Source organism: Mustela erminea, chromosome 14 (genome assembly GCF_009829155.1).
Source record: "Mustela erminea isolate mMusErm1 chromosome 14, mMusErm1.Pri, whole genome shotgun sequence".
NCBI classification, from domain to species: Eukaryota; Metazoa; Chordata; class Mammalia; order Carnivora; family Mustelidae; genus Mustela; species Mustela erminea.
The window spans coordinates 48,473,098-48,492,248 of record NC_045627.1 but is presented as its reverse complement, the minus strand read 5'-3'; the positions used below and the strand labels follow the sequence as shown (position 1 = coordinate 48,492,248).

General features: G+C 45.5%; 1 long non-coding RNA gene across 3 annotated transcripts in view; it reads right to left on the bottom strand.

Moving 5' to 3' along the window:
• LOC116573488 overlaps positions 1-19,151 on the bottom strand; it is a 150,524-nt gene that overhangs the window by 39,264 nt on the left and 92,109 nt on the right. For all 3 annotated transcript variants that reach the window (XR_004278830.1, XR_004278829.1, XR_004278831.1), the window contains one exon: positions 5,166-5,380. This is a non-coding gene — a long non-coding RNA (uncharacterized LOC116573488). The remainder of the gene's footprint in view (positions 1-5,165; positions 5,381-19,151) is intronic.

Genomic DNA, 19,151 nt, shown 5'->3' with positions numbered 1-19,151 from the left:
GCTTCTTCTCCACCTCAGCTGGAAGTAGAAATATTTTTTTCTGGAGGCAACAAAAGAAACTGTATGTGAATAATAAAACACCATGAGGGACACCAGTCTGGCCCAGTAGGAAAAGCATGTGTGACTCTGGGTTTTGGGATTGTGAGTTCAAGCCCCACACTGGATATGGAGATTATTTAAATAAATAAATAAACTTCAAAAAACAAACAAACAAACAACCACCATACTCAGGGACAGAGTGGCACAAGGAAAACAGGGCAGTTAGGGAATCTTGCACACTAAATATGGACCACCCTATTTCTCCTTGACTCCCAGAACTCTGGCAACTAGCCCACATCTTCCCAGTGGAATGCTAGAACAGCATTTTCTGAGAAACTGACCAGCCCAAGAGGAAAGAACTAATCAGACCAACACCAGAGGTTTGACAATAGATAATTCAGACTAATAATCCTACAGCGAGCCTCGTAGTTTAGATGCCACACCCAAGTATTCAGAGCTTGTGATCATTTCTTAAGCCACTTGAGTTCTAAACTGAGCAAACAACCAAGGACTCCCAGACATGGGAGACAGTCTCTAATACAGAACACAGAGAACTCAACACCAAACAGCAGAAAAGAGCAACTAGTGGGGGGCCTGGGTGGCTCAGTCAGTTCAGTGTCTGCCTTCAGCTTGGGTCATGATCTCAGGATCCTGGGATCGAGCCAATGTAAACTTAAATATCTAACAATATAGTATAAATGCTAAGAGAAGAAAAATGGAAGTACACTGTTATAAGATTCTTACACAATACATAAAATGGTATAATATTCTACTTGGAGATAGAATGTTATAGGTTATAAACATACATTATAAATGCCAAAGTCACTAAAATAACACAACAGAGATAGAGCTAATAAGATAAAGGAAATGAAGAGGGAATTTTAAAAATATACTCGATTTTTTAAAAGGCAGACAAATAAGGAAAGAAAAACAAGGAACGGATGAAAAAAAGGAAAGCAAATAGAAAACTGGTAAATTTAAACCCAAGCATATTACTTATCACACTAAATGTAAATGGTCCAATTCTGCAATAAAAGGTGGAAATTGTCAAATTGGATTTTGAAAAAGCCAGACCAAATATATGCTGCCTATAAGAAATCCACAAAAAGGCTTAAAATGAAAGCATTAAAAAAAATGCCATGTTAACACTATTCAAAAGGATTTCAGAACAAAGAATATTACCAATGCTATGTGTTATTGAGATTTCATAGTGATAGAAGGTCATTGAGAGGATATAATTCTCCTAAAAGTTTATCTATCAAGTAATATCATTTCATAATAAGTGCAGCAAAAATTGATACAACTGCCTGGAAAAACAACAAAACCACAGTTTTAGTCAGAGATTTCAATGCATCTCTTTCAATAAATTGAGAGAAAAAGTACACAGCAAATAAGCAAAGATATAGTAATCCAAACCACATTAACAACAAATTTGACCTAATTAAGATTTATAGAACAGTCCATCCAACAACTGCAGATTACACAATCTTTTCAGGTAAATGCAGAGTATTTACTAAGATAACTATAATCTAGGCAATAAAACAAGTTTCAATAAATTTTAAAGGACTTAAGTCATACAAACATACATATGTTCTCTGATTAAAATGGCATTAAATTAGCAATCAGTAAGAGAAAGATATCTGTAAAATCACTAACTATTTGGAAACCAAGTAACACACTTCTGAATAAACCACGGGTTAAAGAATAGTTCAAAAGGTAAATTAGAATGTATTCTGAACTGAATGAAACCAAAAACAGAAGAAACCAAGAGTTGTGAAATGTGGCTAAAGCTATCAGATAAGGCAGCCACTCAACTTCTAAGTATTTATCTAAAAGAATTGAAAGCAGCCATAAAAAGACTTATACATACTCTATGATTCCATTTTATAAAATTCTAGAAAATTCAATTCTAGTCTATAATGATAAAAAGAATATCAGTAGTTGTCTGGGGAGGGTGGGTGTTGGAAAAGAGCAGAAGGAAGGATCACAAAGTAGCCCAAGAAAACTTCTGAGAGTGATGGATATGTTCATATCATGACTGTTGCAGTAATTTAATAGGTACATTTGAATTCATGGGAACTTATGTGTTCCCTGTCCAATCAGTATACCATCTCTTCTTGTGAAGGTCCAGAAAGTATCTTTTCATCTGTTTATTGCCAAATGCACCATTTTTAGCTAGGTTATCTCCTACCACACACACACACACACACACACACTCAAAGACAGCAACACTGCTATTACTCAGAAAGTATGGCCATGGTTTTTTTGGAATTCAATAATACTGAAATAAGATATTCTTGCTCCAAAAGTTTCCTAGTTCTTTTTTCTTAATCCTTGTTACATCCTTATTCATACCTTTACATCATCTATTATATCATCTGTGAATACTGGCTTTCAATGACGTTCTTATGACTCATTACTGTGCTTCATTTTAATGACCACAATTACACACCTTAACCAGAGTACACAGGAAAATGTGAGAGATGATTCATGTTCTAATCATGTTTAGTTTACTCTTTGGTATTTTATAGTGTAGAAGTAGAACATCACTTCTTCTAGCCATGTCTTCTCTTGAATTTTTTAGGCTGCAATCACTACATTCCCTAAGTCCTCCATCAGTGTTGACCACACATCTGTCTTCCATATACTACCTTTAACAGAGAAGTAGGAAACGGGCCAATGCATAGAAGAGTCATCTCATTTGCACAAGGAATTTCTACCCCTCATCCTGCATGACTTCAGACCATCTGGGAGAGCACATCACCACACCAATAAAGGGCATTAATAATAAGGCCTTATAGTATTGCAAAGCAATAGTCTTGAAAGTCCTCAGTGGATATAGGCACAGCCAACCCCAGGGATGGCCAGACACTTGCCATAAAGCCTGCAGAGGGGATGAAATGACTACAGGGCAGCCAGGGATGAAGAAGTTCATAGTTTAAAGGACACTTGCTGCCCTGATGCTGAAGATCAGAGGCAGCACAATAGCTGGAACACACATCATGAAACACAGACCCTCACACAGGTCAAACAGACCAGTCAGTAATAGACTACCAATAGTCCAGAACTATGAATTCATTCTGAATCTAACATAAGTGAATTCATTCTGAATCTAACAAAACTCAGCATACTGATACCATTCTGGTGGCCCAGTCTCACATAATCCCCTAACAAATATCATGGTAACCAGCAGGACTGTTTCTCTGGAACCTGAGTTTGGCCAATGAATCCAGGACAACCACATAGATGCAAGGCTGAGGTGAGAGGCCCCTTGGGGCATCTGGTTGACTCTGTATACTCCACATTGCTAGAAGGTTGGCAAGTACAAAAGAGAGAATCAGGGACTGAAACCACCATGAGTCCTGGTCCAGTTTCAGAGCACACCAGCAAGATTCCACTAGTTCTGGCCCAGTCAGTTCCAGGTACTAGAGGGGGACTTAGAAAATTTCCAGGTATGCAATTCCACATGAGACTAGGTCTGGACTCAGAGGGCCCTGCCAACCCTGGCAGAGAGGGACACAGACAATTTCAAGGATAGCACCATTCTGAAGCAAAGGACATTGGACAGGGTCCCCACTTCTCATGAATCATGGAGAAAGAGCTCCCTTCCTACCTCAGTAGGGATGATACAAAGTAGAGCCCCAGGCAACCTGCAATGAGGATGTAGTGTGAGAGAGAAATAAATGCTATTGTTTTGAGCCATTGATTTTCAGGGTTGTAACCACAGCAGCTCAACCCATCCTGACTGATGCACGGGATGACAGCTATCACCAGACACAGAACTCTCAGTCCAGACCAAAGCAATGTAATTCAACAGGAAGATATGTTGAGGGGTGTAAGCACTAACAAGCCTTCTGTTGTTATCAGTTTTTAAATATTCTTGAATTGATAATGTTCTGGTGAGCCAAACCCAGATTCTTATATTTTACTTGGCAGATGATGAATTCCTTCCATCAGAACACTAATTTCGCCCCCCACTGTTCTTCTTTGTCCTAACCCTAAGAGCTAGACATCGCTCATGAGAACTTAGAATCAGAGAATTGAGAGTACTTTGATCCTCCTGCCCATATTCCTGCTGGCCAGTGTCTTACTCATACTACAACCCAGCTACATGCTCCATACACTCGTGGGACCCCCACATAGCCTCTCCGACTGATTTCCCCAGAGAGGCTTCTATAGAACCTCAGTGACAGGGAAGCTGAACGATGAGTCAAAGGCCCCATTCACCTGATCTCCATCTGGACACTTTCATCTGGTAGGCATAATAATGCCTTTCCTTATCCTAGTAATCAGCCTTCACATGTATTTAAATCTTGCTTTGATAAAATAATAAAATATGTAGGGAAACAAGAAAATTTAATCTCATTCCTTATGGGGTTGTCCTTCCCACCCAATTTTGCAACAAATAGACCTATAAATGGTGCTAGTAAAATAGCAGGGAGGCCTCCAGCTCCCATCATGATGGCTACTGACAATCTCTCAGCTTAAGGCCTAAGTGCACCCTTAAGAACCAGGCATACTTCCTTCCTTCCATGGCACAGGACAGGTCAAGAATTCCTGCACGAATGGAAACTATATGTCATTCTTCCGGGACACAGACTGCAGCTGTTTCCCCTGAGGTTCTACTCTCTCTCCAGAGCTGCCATTAGGCATTGGGCAGGGGGAGAGAGAGGGCATACACTTACCAGTCCTTCCACTGCTGTCCTGAACTCTGATCTCTTTTCTTGATAGGGGCAGGGAGTAGGGGTAGGAAAAACCAGTCTTTCTCACCTTATGTTTCCCTGAAAGGCCTTAAATGATATTTCTTCAATGTTTCAGGCTTCAGGAAAATCAAAGCCGCAAAGCGCTATGTCTTAAAGCCACTTTGGGCCTTGTAACACACAATCTCCCTTACTCCCCACATCCATCAACCATGTCAGGGACCTAACAGTCTGCCTGCCTTCATGAACTGGTGTTCAACAGCGGAGAAATACAGAGGGAATCCCTGAAATTAATGTACCCGCAAGAAGCAGAGAAAAAGAGAGTAGGACTGCCTCTGATGAGTACACATAAAATATACGCATGCATATACAACTCAGAGACGCAAATAAACAAGGATCAGAGAGGAAAGAACAGATGATTTGTACCTGTAATTTTCAAGTCCAATCAAATCCATGCAGAATTACTTGCACCATTTCTTCCGAATCTTGTTAGAACCTAAGTGCTCAGCAGATGTTCTGGTGGATCTGGAGCATTTAACAGGTACCTCTGATAAGAGGTCCCTTTGTCTGATGCAGTCACTTCACTGGATCAAATCCCATTTCAGGGCTGTAAAGTGCAGAGCCAACAATGTCAAATGTGCCTGCAAAGTGAAGTAAAAAAAGGTTTATTCAGGGACTTCTGAGCCCAATTGTCTGTAATGAAACTCTCGTTTCTGCCTCTGGCGGGCCTCAGCTCTGACTCGGGAGCCCCAGCAGCACCGCCAAGCTCTCCCTCCACACTTAGGGCTATCATTAGTTACAGCCGCTTTCGCCTCAAGTCCAGCACTTTGCCGGCTTCCTGCATTTCCCAGTGAATGGCTTAAAGAAAGCACATTTTGCAAATTACTATCCTGTAGGTCAAAATTGTCAATTCTTCCTTAAAAACAACTGCAGCACCCCATTTTGAAAATGACTATTGTTATGTAGCACTGTAAGGAAAAGACCAACATTATTGAATAGAGCCATCAGGAGCAATTTAGACCCATTTCATGCCTGCCATATTTATCCCTGCTCCTTGGCGGAGCTGTGGTATGTGAGTATTTAACATCCTTTGCAGTGAGGAACATCAGGCTAGCTGTGAATTCTTAATGGGTCTGCCTCTACAGTCTGGGAATGAATGGGGGACCTAATTCCAAGTGCAAATACTGTCTTCGACATACATAGAAAGTGAGTTGCTGCAAAGCTGGGCAGAGCCCCGGTGGGTGTTTCTAAAAGTGTATCTAACGGCAAAGAACTTACTCTGCATCTAGAAGCAAGAATACCTGTGCAGGTGAGAACTCTGTGTGCCATGGAGCCTGAGATACAGGGAAAAGAGGGGGGTATGGGACCATCCTGGTGCATGTTCAATGTAGCAGGTATTGCAGAGATGTGGCTGGTTTGCAAACCATGCTCTGCCATGTGCAGACAAGTCATAGCAGGGGCGCTGCACACAAAGTAGTTTAAAAGGAATCCTATCTTTGGGGAGCAAAGTAGGTTCAAGAGCCAGGCCTTTGGGGGGTACTGGAGGAGACTCTCAGAACTTCATCAGTTTTAGGGAGGAAAGCACCAGGCATTTGTGGTCAGGGTAGGTCAGCTGGGGGATGATTTGCACGATGGCTGATGGCTTCACTCATGTGCCTGACAAGTGTGGGCTGGGCTGGTGGGCACTTGTTTCTCGCTCTACAGGGTGAGCCTGGTCTTCTTCACAAGCTTGTGCACGAATCCCAGTGTAGACAGGTGTGGATCCAGGCTATGCCCACATCACATTTGTTGGTGTCCCATTGGGCCAAGCAAAGAGATGACTTGGCACTGAGCCAACATGGGAAGGGTTTACACAAGGGTGTGGATTCAGGAAGGTGTAATTCACCAGGGTAGGGGTGGAGGGTACTTTTCATGTAAGAACCAACCATGCACTGTACAGTGCTGTCTGGCCCTGCCTGGGAAACCCTTGTACAACAGGCCTGATCCTGCTTCCTCCTTACCCTCCAGCTCATGCTTCATTGTCCAGCTGGCTGAAAACAGGTAGAAGTTGCTTCAGGATGCCAGAGATTTGTCCAAGGGGCTGGACAGAAAAAGCTCTCACTAACAATGCTTTCCTGCGTTCTCTGACACAGCCACTGGATCATCACTCTGATTAACAAGGAGAGACATTTCTGTGGCATTTTCCCAGGGTGGCCACAGGCAGAAGCACAAGCAGCTAAAGATAACAACTTGCTACAAAGCCTATCTCACCACAGAGTTTTCCTGTGCATCCCAAAATACAGCTCACCAGACCTTCACAATACCATCAAAGGTGCCATGCTCAGTGTTTATCATTTCACTTAACTGTACATACACAACCCTGCCAAGTAGCAATTATTAACCCCATTTTACAGGTGAGTAACCTACGGCTCAAAGTATAGCAACTTGAACAAGTCACAAGGCTGGTGATTCCAAAGCAAGTGTGTCTCTCTCCAAAGCCTGGGTTAGACTGCATACCTTTTTGCCTTTACAAGGCTGCTGAAGGTCTAGATTTCTATCCCACTCTAAGAACCCTAAATGTTCTAGTCCATGGCTCTGTTGACATTTGGGAATGATGTTGACATTTGGGAATAATGGAGCAAATGAAAATGTTGGCTCTGGAGTAAGATGACAAGGGTTAGAATAGATTGCTTCTCATTTAGGGCAGTTTTATAATCTGTAAAGTGAGATCCTCAGAGTCTTACCTCAGAGGGCTGTTATGAGGCTTAAATAAGTTAAATGATAGAAAGTTCTCAGAAAAAAAGTGCTGGGCACTCATAAGCACTCAGTAAATATTCATGATTATGATTATTATAAGTTGGCTTCCATCCTATCCCTCAAGCACAGGTGAATGGTGCCTTGCTCCAGCTAGGAATGGCAAGATTTTATTTTTTTTTTTTTTAAGATTTTATTTATTTATTTGACAGACAGAGATCACAAGTAGGCAGAGAGGCAGGCAGAAAGGGAGAGAGGAGGAAGCAGGCTCCCTGCTGAGCAGAGAGCCCAATGTGGGGCTCGATCCCAGGACCCTGAGATCATGACCTGAGCTGAAGGCAGAGGCTTTTAACACACTGAGCCACCCAGGTGCCCCATGATTTTAATATTTAAAATAGTTCCTGTCTGGTACAGGAGAAACAGTGACCATTCTGAACAGATTCACCATTCACATCCAGCACGTCAGCCCCTGGTGACAGACAAAGCTGAGTCCTCAAGCCCTGGACATGACCTAGGGGGTGGGGAGAGGAGCTGGCCAGAGAGTTTGGAGAAAAGATTCCCAGAGGCTTCTAGAACTAAGAGTCAACCCCAGTGGGGGAGAGAGAGCTGAGAGCAGAGCCCTAGCCCTGAGAGTGAATGTACTAGGCAGAGATCCTTGCCAAGAAAGGGATGGAGGCCGCAGAAGAAGACAGGATCTGCTAACTCTGACCAGAGTCCTGGATGGCTCTGGGACTAAGAGCACAGCTGGAATCAGGGGGATCCAGGGATGAGCCCCTACCTGACTCAAGTCTGGATTGTCTCGGGAGCCTATCTGCCTACAAAGTCGGGGGGCGGGTGGGTGGAGGGACGCAGGGGAGTGGCCTTTGGGCTTAGAAAGCCATTGAGGAAACAGGCCTGTCATTTATAGGCCTGGGATCGTGGACCCTGCCACAGATGGGGATCCTGATCCCACCCAGTGAAAGCAAGCTTGTACTCTGCAGCTTCAGAATTCATCCCATTCCCTTCCCTTTGCCTACTCTGACCCTCCCTTACCCCTGTAAGGGAGGGTCATTTCAATACCTGTTAATCATGTGGTCCTACTTCACTGATGACCACCTTCAGACTCTTCAGTCTTCTGAGGGCACGACTCTGGACACTGCTCTGCCCCCCCAAACCCTGTCAGTCTCCCACATTAGATCATCACAGGCCTGGAGACACTCCAATACCTCGGTAGGCAGCACCTTCCCAGGCCAACAGCTGTTTGCTAGGAGGGGCATCCCACTCTTCGTTTGGGATGAGATTGGGTGAAATCCTCCTAATTAAGCAGAATTGTCCCAGTGGAACCTAAGTCCAGTTCTCCCCTTCCTGCACTCCACCCCACCCCCATCTTCTGATTGACAATTCTAGGTTACTAGAGTAGAGAACAGAGTTTGCCAGAGAGAAAAAGGCACAGGGATGGATCTTTGCATGTCCCTCTATGTGTTTAGGAAAACCTGCCTTGACACAGGGCTGGGGGGCAGGGGTTGCTGGTGATTAAGGAGTGGCAGAGGCAGGAGCTCTCAAATTCAGGGCAGCACAGCCAGAAGGCAAGCCCACAGCAAATGCAAAAGGGCCTAACTCAGTCCTGGCAGAGCACAGTAGGATTTGGAGTCAGAGAAACATGAGTCCCAGGCCCAGGCAGGCTGACCTTGAGCAACTCCCTAGCTGGAGCCTATTTCTTTGTCAGCAAAATTGAGATAAAAATGCCACTATCACCACCCCCGTCCAGGATCAGAGGAGGATTAAATAAGATCACCTAGGTAAAGCGGCTGGTGCTCCCTGGAGTTCCACTCCTGTCCTCCGTCCTCCCTTCCCATCACTGTGGCCGGGACAACAAATCCTCTCGTCTCCTCCTCAGAGGTGCCACGGAGCTAGGATTTTAAGCAGCATCTCAGGCTTGTGCTGGCCAGTATTCCATTGCCGGAGCTACTGATCTGGCTCCACGGAGCCTCCCCCTCCCCCACCCCTCATTATTTAGCATAGTTTCCATCTTCCATCCAGGCCATTTATATGGTGCCCATGAGTGCCTCTCACCTCCCTAACCCCTCCTAAGCACCAACGTGAAAAGAACTGTCTTTTTCCACTCTGCCTTACCACCTCTGGATGTACAAGTCACTTAGCACCAGGAGAAATAATGAATTTCCTCCTGTTCTGCTAAGGTTACCCACCATGTACCATTAAAAAGATACTCATTTATAAAATATATTTGACAGTCTGGAAGATATATTTGAGATATCAGAAAACTGAACCCATTATGTGACATTTAGAATATATAGTGTGACGATACATTTCTAAAATGTGCAATATACCTTATAAATTTATATTGCATACATGGCACTTAGATATTTGTATTATCTTTCCTCTGTGGATTCGGTTTCTAGATGATTTCCCTGTTTGAGTTTCCCCTCCTTATTACTGGGCCCCTGGCCAACATAGCAAGGGAAAAAAAAAATAAAGACTTGAATGCAGAGTTCAAGGTCAGTTAATTGTTGATTTCATAACAAAGACCAGCAGAGGATCCCAGAAAGTTAAAGTTTTCCCTTTGCCAGGCATACTCACAGATCATTTTCCAATGATTACATGTGACTAGCAGGGGCTCATTTCCCCATTTCATAGATGAGAACACTGAGGCTGCAGTAGTGAAGTCACTTTCTCACAGTCATGCAGCTAATGAGGGGTAGAGGAAGAATGACAGCCCAGGTCAGCCAGATACCCAAAATGCATCTGCCCCAGCAGTGTCCCAAGGTCTTCAAGGAAGAGCCCCAGTCTGATCAGAGCCATTGTCTCTGATAGGGAAGACAGTGATAATGGAATAGAACTCAAGTCTAAGACACAAGAGGACAGGAGGGCCCCTCATCAGGACTTCTGAGGCTGGAAATCAATCATCTTGCCTGGAACAGGGCTGAGACTCAGGTGAGGCAGGAGGAAGCCAACACAGTAGCTAAACACAAAATTCAAACTCCTTCACGTGGCACATAAGGTCCTCTCCAATCTGGTTCCCAGTTTCCTGGCTCTCTGCCTCTCTCCTCTCCTCTGCATCCCTATGTCCAGACAGGTCTTCCCATCCCCCAGAAATGTCCTGTCAAGTCCCATGGCTGAGACTTCCTCATTGTCATTCCTGCCTCTGAAAGGCCTCTCTTACTCACTCCCTGTTTGGGTCCTGCTCATCAGCCTCACTCCTCCTCCAGGTCTCTGCCAGCCCTCCACCCACAGTTCCGAAGGCTTTCCTACTAAAGGGCATCTACACCATGCTCCTGCTGTCCATATTTCACTTCTGCACATCAGTGGATACTAACCCTGAGCTCCCACTTCACCCAAGGATGAGGCCCAGAGTATGTGCTCAGTTAACACTTATCAGATGAAATGAGTGAAGCTCTGGAAACCAACTGACCCTTCCTTGCATTTTGGGTCTCTTCACTTTTTTCCCCAGTTGTTTGGAGTCATTCTCCAGGCCTTCCCAGAGAATGTAAACTTTTGAGAAAATCCCTTCTTCTCTGGGTAGTATATTCAATTCCAGTTTCTTCCCTGGATGCTGCAAAGACAGACTCTCCTATTACCCTACAGAGAGGCTGGAATCCAGGGCTACTGGAAATGAAGAGGCAGGAGAGAGGAAATGCAGTGGGCAAGCATCCCTGACTGCCCAAGGTGCTTCTGCATTCTGTGGCTACTCACCAGCCTGGGGGAGGGGGAAGCCTCACCTTGCAGAAAAGGAACCCCACAAGTCTCCATAGCTCTGAGCCGGCTCATTCTCCCCAACATGCACCCTGTCTTTGATAGCCTATGGACTGAACCTTATTTCATTCATCCAGCCTCTTCTTTCTTATAGACACATACTGCTGGGTCCCCGGATAACTCCGGTGTCCCCTGGCTACCTGGGTGGTGAGGCAGTGAACGGTCTCATGTTGCAGACCTGGAGAGTATGTTATAGGACCCAGTGGGCACAGGGAAGCGTAGCTATGATGACTTCATCTTTGAGCTCGCTGAGACTATTGGCTGAAGCAGAGAAGGAATTCAGATATTTCTGGTAAGTGATCAGGTTTGATGTCTTGATTTTCCAATGAAATGTAAGCACCTTGAGGGGAAGGACTTCATTATTCCTTACTGCTCTACGTTTCCAGTGAAAAGAACAATACATATCAGAAGTTCAATAAATACTCCTATTGAATGAATGAAAGAATGAATGAATGGAAGGATGGATGAAGAGATGTTGGATAGGTGGCTGAATGAATGGATGGATTGCTTTAAGGGGGATTTTGAATTGGGACTAAAGGAGGGAAAGAGTATACAGAGCCCTCCTTACAAAAGGAAAGAGAGGTCAAGGCTGAGCACAGAGCATACCCTAGTACCCTTTTTGATGATCTGGGGTTCATGCCCTGGGATGAAAGTGTTTGGGACCAAAAGCTGAAGAAACTGGACTTCAAAGTAAAGAGCTCTGGGGAGACTCCAGGCACAAACAATGCTGCTTCAGGCCCAGGGTGAAAAGTTGAACACAGACTGTGGAGAAGGCCGTCTCCTCTTTCTGCATCAGAGCGGGGACAAGATGCTGCTCACCATTTGTCAGGATCACAGAGAGGCTCTGCCCCAGCTGATGGGCAGCTTCTCCCCATGATGGGTCCCCAGCAGGGGCAGCAGTGAGACAGAGGCCTCAAGCGGCAGAGGCCTCCATGAGAGTCTAGAGAAGAGCCTGGGATTTATTACGAAGCCCAGGAGAAGCAATACTTGGGCTCCCAGAAACACCTGGGGAAGCTGAGTCACTGAGGGAGGCCTGCAGCCAGTCAGGGTCCTGGGGAAGCAAGGCTGAGACCTGCAGCCACACAAGGGCTCTAGGCTCCCAGCTGGTGGGAAACACACTACCAGGATACCCTTAATTGTCAGGCCCAGCAGCCCAGAGCAAAGGGTATGGTGCAACGGATCCCAGAGGAAGAGCCAGACTGAGAGAAAACCACTTGTGAGCAGAGGCCCAGGCCTGGAAACCTTGCTCAGGCCCCAGGGGAGCCAGGGTTGGGGGAGGGGAGCAAGGCCAGCACCACTTGGTGTTCCTGAGCTCTCCCCACATTTAGCAGAGCACTTCCCTTTGCAGGATGTGCCCATAACCCCCTGGCCTCCTCCCTGCCCTGCAGCCCAGTTATGAGAGTTTTGCCCACCAGCCAGCCAAGCAGTGTTCCAAACAGAAAGCTGGCCTGACAGCAGGAGCTGAGCTGGATAAATATTGGGGTGAGCTCCAGGTCAGGCTTTCTGGAGCTGAGGCTCCCAGTGTCACCCCTAATGGAGGTCTCAGGGTCTGCCCCACCAGGTCGCTGGTCAGGGTAGGAGGGGTATCGACAGCAGTAGGCCCCTGACAGAAAGATTTCTGAGATTAAGCTAGCAACCTTAGATCAACATATGCCCTTCTGATGCTTGGATAACTGTGCCCCCCAAGACCCTTCTATCCTACCTCCCCAACATCAGCTCAGCGTATCTGGCTACCGCTGGCACTGAAGTCCAGATCAGACGCTAGGTGGCCTAGTCAGGGCCAGGATATCAGCTCAGGAAGAGGGGAGAAGCATGGTCACAGAGTGTGTGTTGGTCTCTGCTAGAGGGAACATCACCCCCTCTAATGACCACAATCCTGCCAGCCACCAAGAATCGAACCCATTGTACAGGTAGAAGAGTAAAGCCCAGTGGACTGCCTTAACTTAGCCAAGGCCCACACTTGTGACTTTTCAGCTGAAATAAGACTGACCTCCCTCTCACTCCTGCTATCTGCAACCCCTTTCTGCTCCTCTGTGACCCCAGTCTTGGGCTGGGAGCCTGCTAAGAATGCCAGGCAGCTTTAGACAATATGGAACCATCTCCCTCCTCCCTCTCCCTTCTTTATGCACAACATGCAGGCCTCTGCCCTTGTGTCTCCCTGAACCTCTCCAAGTCAGCACACAAGGATTTTGTTCTGACTCCTCCACTGGTCATCTTCTCAGTCATATTCACCATGTAGACCATGGGCTCTGCTCCAAGAAGCGGCACTCCTAATCCGAGGTTCAGATTAGTTCAAGGTGTCTTCCTCATGTCCTCCTTCTCTAGGCTCAGACATCCCTACACTGGTCTCCTAGGGCAGTGACCCTCTATCGGCCAAGCCATGTTCTCCCAAGCTGCCTTCTCTCCAATGGCAGGCTCGAGGCCTGCTCTGCAAATTCAGTTATTAGACCACTTGCTTATAAACTCAGTCTGTGCACTCTCTCTCCCTCTCTCCTCTAGTACTTCTTTTATGAACCTCTTTTTCTATAAGAACAGCCTATCCTAAAAGTCAACTCCACTAGCTCCTGGTCTATGAGGCCCACACCTGTCATGGCCAAAGCCACAGCTAAATGAATACTTAGGTCACTGCCATTCTCAGGAGGGGTCCTGCTTGCCCCAAGGGCTCACCACTCTGAGACTATTCCTCAGACCTTAGTTTGTTTCTAGCAGGCCCTTCCCAGGCCCACCTTCCACTTGGTTCTCTGCAAGGAGAGAAAGAACAGAAGTTTTGAGTGTGGATGCCAGAGTGGATTTCAGGTTCTCAAAAGGATGGAGCCACACCTAGAGATGTCCGCTCTCACCCACAGACAGATACAACAGTCATTTCTGGTGGTTACAAGGGATTGTCAATCTTCCAAATGTAACACTGAGCCTGAATCCAAAGCTGCACACTTCTCCAAGATCTCAACATGTAATAATAATAATGATAAACTTCTTCCTAGAAAGGCAAGCCAAGGGAAGCAAGGGCAAAAATGAACTATTGGGACTTCATCAAGATCAAAAGCTTTTGCACAGCAAAAGAAATAGTCAATAAAACCAAAAGATAACTGACAGAATGGGAGAAGATATTTGCAAATGACATATCAGATGGGCTATTATCCAAAATCTATAAGGAACTTATCAAACTCAACATCCAAAGAACAAATAATCCAATCAGGAAATGGGCAGAGGAGATGAACAGACATTTCTCCAAAGAAGATATCCAGATAGCCAGCAGACACATGAAAACATGTTCAATATCACTAAGCATCAGGGAAATACAAATCAAAACCACATGAGATACCACCTTACATTGGTCAGAATGGCTAAAATTAACCAGTCAGGAAACAACAGTGTTGGCAAGGATGTGAAGAAAGGGGAACCCTCTGACATTGTTGGTGGTAATGCAAGCTGAAGCAGCCACTCTGGAAAACAGCATGGAGGTTCCTCAAAAAGTTGAAAATAGAGCTACCCTACAACCCAGCAATCACACTACTGGGTATTTACTCCAAAAATACAAATGTAGTGATCCGAAGGGGCATGTGCACCTGAATGTTTATAGCAGCAATGTCCACAATAGCCAAACTATATAAAGAACCTAGATCTCCATTGGAAGATGAATGGATAAAGAAGATGTGGGGTGTGTGTGTGTGTGTGTGTGTGTGTGTGTGTGTACAATGGAATACTATGCAGCCATCAAAAGAAATTAAATCTTGCCGTTTGCAATGACATGGATGAAGCTAGAGAGTATATGTTGAGCGAAATAAGTCCATCAGAGACAATTATCATATGATCTCCCTGATATGAGGAATTTGAGAGGCAGGGCAGGAGATCATGGGGGGAAGCGAGAGAAAAAATGAAATAAAAAGGGATCAGGAGGGAGACAAACCATAAAAACTCTTAATCTTACAAAACAAACTGAGGGTTTCTGTGGGGGTGTGGTGTAGGGATAGGGTGGCTGGGTTACGGACATTGGAGAGGGTATGTGCTATGGTGAGTGCTGTGAAATGTGTAAGCCTCATGATTCACAGACCTGTACCCTTGGGGCATATAATACATTATATGTTAATTAAAAATATAAATAAATAATAATGATAGCAACAACATAATAATAACCCTGAGTCAGGGTTATTACAGCTAACAGTATCAGAACTGAAATCAGATTGTAACTGGCTTGCCACATCTAACAGACCAACGACTGTGTGCCAGGCACCCTTCCAGGAGCTGGGAGATACAACAAGGAAGGAGCAAAGAGCACTGCATCAGGGACTTTATCTTCCAGGACAGTACCTGATGCAGGCTGTTGTCCCAGAAGGACCCAGAGAGAAGAGCCGACAAGTCTGGAGTATCGGCTAAGCCCCAGGAGAAGGCCAGCAGGGAGGGAAGGGCACGTTTGGGGCCAAGGGCAGCAGCAGGGAGACCAGAAGTGTGAGGAGTCCAGCCTCAGTAGCACAGGGGGAGCCTGAGGCCCATGATGGCACTCTACTTTCAGAAATGGCTCTGCCAGCACCCACCTCATCACTCCAAAGGACTTCGAGTCTCAGAAGATTTCCTGTTGCTTTGTCCTTAGAGTACACTCTGCTCCATTGCTGTTTACAAAGGATGGAAAGTAAGCCTAAATGCACAGACACTGGCACTCAAAAAGCTTTTAGGACCTCAGTGCTACACAATTGGCCAATCCTCAAAAAAACGCAGACTGTGTTTTGAGCAAAGCCACTCCACTTCTCTGAGGCTTAGCAGGAAGCATTGTGCTGACCCAGGGAGTCCCATTTTGTAGCCACAGAGGAGAGGAAGAACACATGGATGGGGGACTTGAGCAGCCCCCAGGATGTCCAGAGTTAGGTGGTTTGACCCATAGGGACTCAGATGGTGACCCGAGTTGGCATGGGGTTTATGTGCACCCAGCTGAGCCTAGAGGCTGGTGGAGGGAGCCAGTGCCGAGCCCTTCCTTTCCTGTGGTGGTGTCCCATGAAGCCTCAAAGTGCAATACCCTCCAGCCGTTTTCTTCCCTTAACAGAGAGCTGGAAACTCAGTTGAGGCCAGGAATGGGGGTAAGGGGAAGGTTGTGGGGAAGGACCTGCTCCAAAGGAAGAAGGCACAGTTGACAACAGAAACAGGGCCTTGGAAAGAGCCAGAGAGGTGTCAGCCTTGAGAAGTCCAAGGCGCAACCACCAGAACACAAGACACACAGAAGAGAGGTGTGGAGCAATAATCCACAAGGCACAAAGCCGTGGAGCGATCAGGACTTGCTGAAGAACCTAACAGTGGAGGAGGAACTCTTGGAGCATCCTTCTAGGGGCCCCTGGCTGGTGACCACATACAGCCCATGATGTCTGGGTTCTCTGTGTGAGAGCTTGTGGGGCAGCAGACCTCCTAACCCCGGGACTCATGAATGGTTGTTCTAATTAGTACACAAAGGTTGCATGCCATCCATATGAAGAAGCTAAGCACACATTTTTACACTGACCTCCCTTAAGTGTCATTTTTAAAATATTACACCCAGATTAATGCAAGGCTGCTGGTATTGTGCCTAACCACAACTCTTACCTACCCACATGGTATGAACCAAGGTACAGACCAGTCTCATGTTGGCTGGACCTCTGTTTACTCACTTGAAAAAGCTGGGGACACTCTGGATAACCTCTTCAAGAAGATGAGTTTGAATTTGCAGACTCGGTACCCCCTGCACCTGCCTGTCCTCTAATGTCCACGGACAGGTAAAACAAACCTGGGATCTTTCTGCAGTGATTCGAAATCCAGATTCAGTCACAGAGGCCAGAAGGCAGTGCTGATACTTTGTATCATCACCTTCCATCCACAGCCTCTCCTGAAAAAGAAATCAGGCAGTGGGAAGCCGAATGTCTGGGGGTTTTCAGATGGCATGGCAGACCCGGTTCAGTTTTGTAAGGATCGTGTTGGTTTGCCAACTGAACCCCATAGGCGGAGGGCAAGGAAAGAGCAAAGAGAAAGGTCACTCCAGGTTGGTAGGTGGCAGGTTTAATAAGCAAAGAAACTTAGTTATGAGGCTTTCTTGGGTGGACACAAGACAAGTAGATCTCCAAAGTGGCCCCCAAAATCTTCAAGTTTACACAGAAGACTTCACTGCATTCAGGCAGGTGTATGTATCATCTAGTCGGCCTTAACACCTTCCTCTCTCCAACGATGTTCCTGAAACAGCTCCCACCTTAGGAATGGTGAGCAGAACACACAAACCAAGGACTGGGGATGGGGAGGAGCCCTTAATTACCGGGATCCAGCCCACGGGTTAAGTGGAGGCTGCACCCTCTTGATGACCTCCTCCAGCTGACTTGAATTAAAATGCTGAGACGGGAGACCCCGAAAGCATCGGGAAGAGAATGTTTTTCCCAGGCCCAACAAACCAATGGAAGCACATTCATCTGAAATTTAAGGAGGATGCAAGAAATACAGTCTAAAACTAAATCTAAATACTCCAGAGGATAGAAACTTTAAGAGAAAGAAAAACCCACAAGTATCTTCAACCAAATTGATAGTGTATGTTTGTTTAAGCCAGGGATATACCCTCATGGCTATGCATTGTAGGTACCCTTCTGCATTACTTGTGAATCTCCCAAACATTTCAAAATAAAATGTTAAGAGAAAAAGGCCAATGAAAAAGAGGTAATGGGGGAAAGGAAGAAAATAAGGAATAAACAAAGAGCAAGGCTTCTAAGAATATATCACTGGTTAGATGTTCTGAACAACACACAGCTACGTATTCTTACTCAAACTAGAATCCAGATCCTGGAGATGAAAAACATTGGTGTTCACATCCAAGCCATTCAACAAACTTCAAGTTAAACACAAAGACATCCAAACCTAGACATGTAATAAATTGTCAAAAGCCAAAGACAAGTTGGCAAGGTCGCAGAATCAAGATCGATATACAAAACTCAGTGTCATCTCTATACCATAGCTGTGAACAATCTGAAAATGACAGAAAACAGAATAATATTCCTTGGTATGTATTATAGGCTAAGAATACTTAGGGATGCATTTAACAAAAGTACAAGACTTGCACCCTGAAACTTTAAAATATTGTTGAAAAGAATTAAAGAAGGCCAAAATAAAAGAGACAACACTTCCCATTAATGCATCAGAAGGCTTAACAGTGTTAAGTGGCAACACTGCCAAACCGAAATATAGATTTGATAGAATACTTATTGAAATTATAGCTGCCCCTTTTTTTTTTTTTTTTTGGTTGCCAAAATTAAGAAACTGGTTCTAATATTCCTATGGAAATCCAGGGGAAACTGCTGTAAAAGAGTAAAAGTGGATGGAAATTAAGATGGACACATTAGTATTTCAGCAAGGCTTGACTTTAAACTGAACGCTAGGGGCACCTGGGTGGCTCAGTGGATTAAACCCTCTGCCTTCAGCTCAGGTCATGATCCCAGTGTCCTGGGATCGAGCCCCGCATAGGGCTCTCTGCTCTGCGGGGAGCCTGCTTCCTCCTCTCTCTCTGCCTGCCTCTCTGCCTACTTGTGATCTCTGTCTGTCAGGTAAATAAAATTTAAAAAAATAATAATAATAATAATTAAACTGAATGCTATTTTCTCTTCCTCATTCTCAAAGCCTCCCCCTCCCTTTCTCTTGTTTTTCTCTAGAATCATTTGTTCCAGGAGCTCCGTATTGATACTGACATCTTGCTGACCTCAGTGTATACTTGGTAACGAGACTGGGAAGGCCAGTGCCAGGGCTAGGCAGCAGACCTCCTTGAAGACCATGAAGGTAGCTGGAGGCATATGCCAGATTCTTATCAAAACTGCCTAGATCGGGGCACCTGGATGGCTCTGTGGGTTAAAGCCTCTGCCTTCAGCTCAAGTCATGATCCCAGGGTCCGGATCGAGCCCCCGCATGGGGCTCTCTGCTCGGCAAGGAAGCCCCCATCTC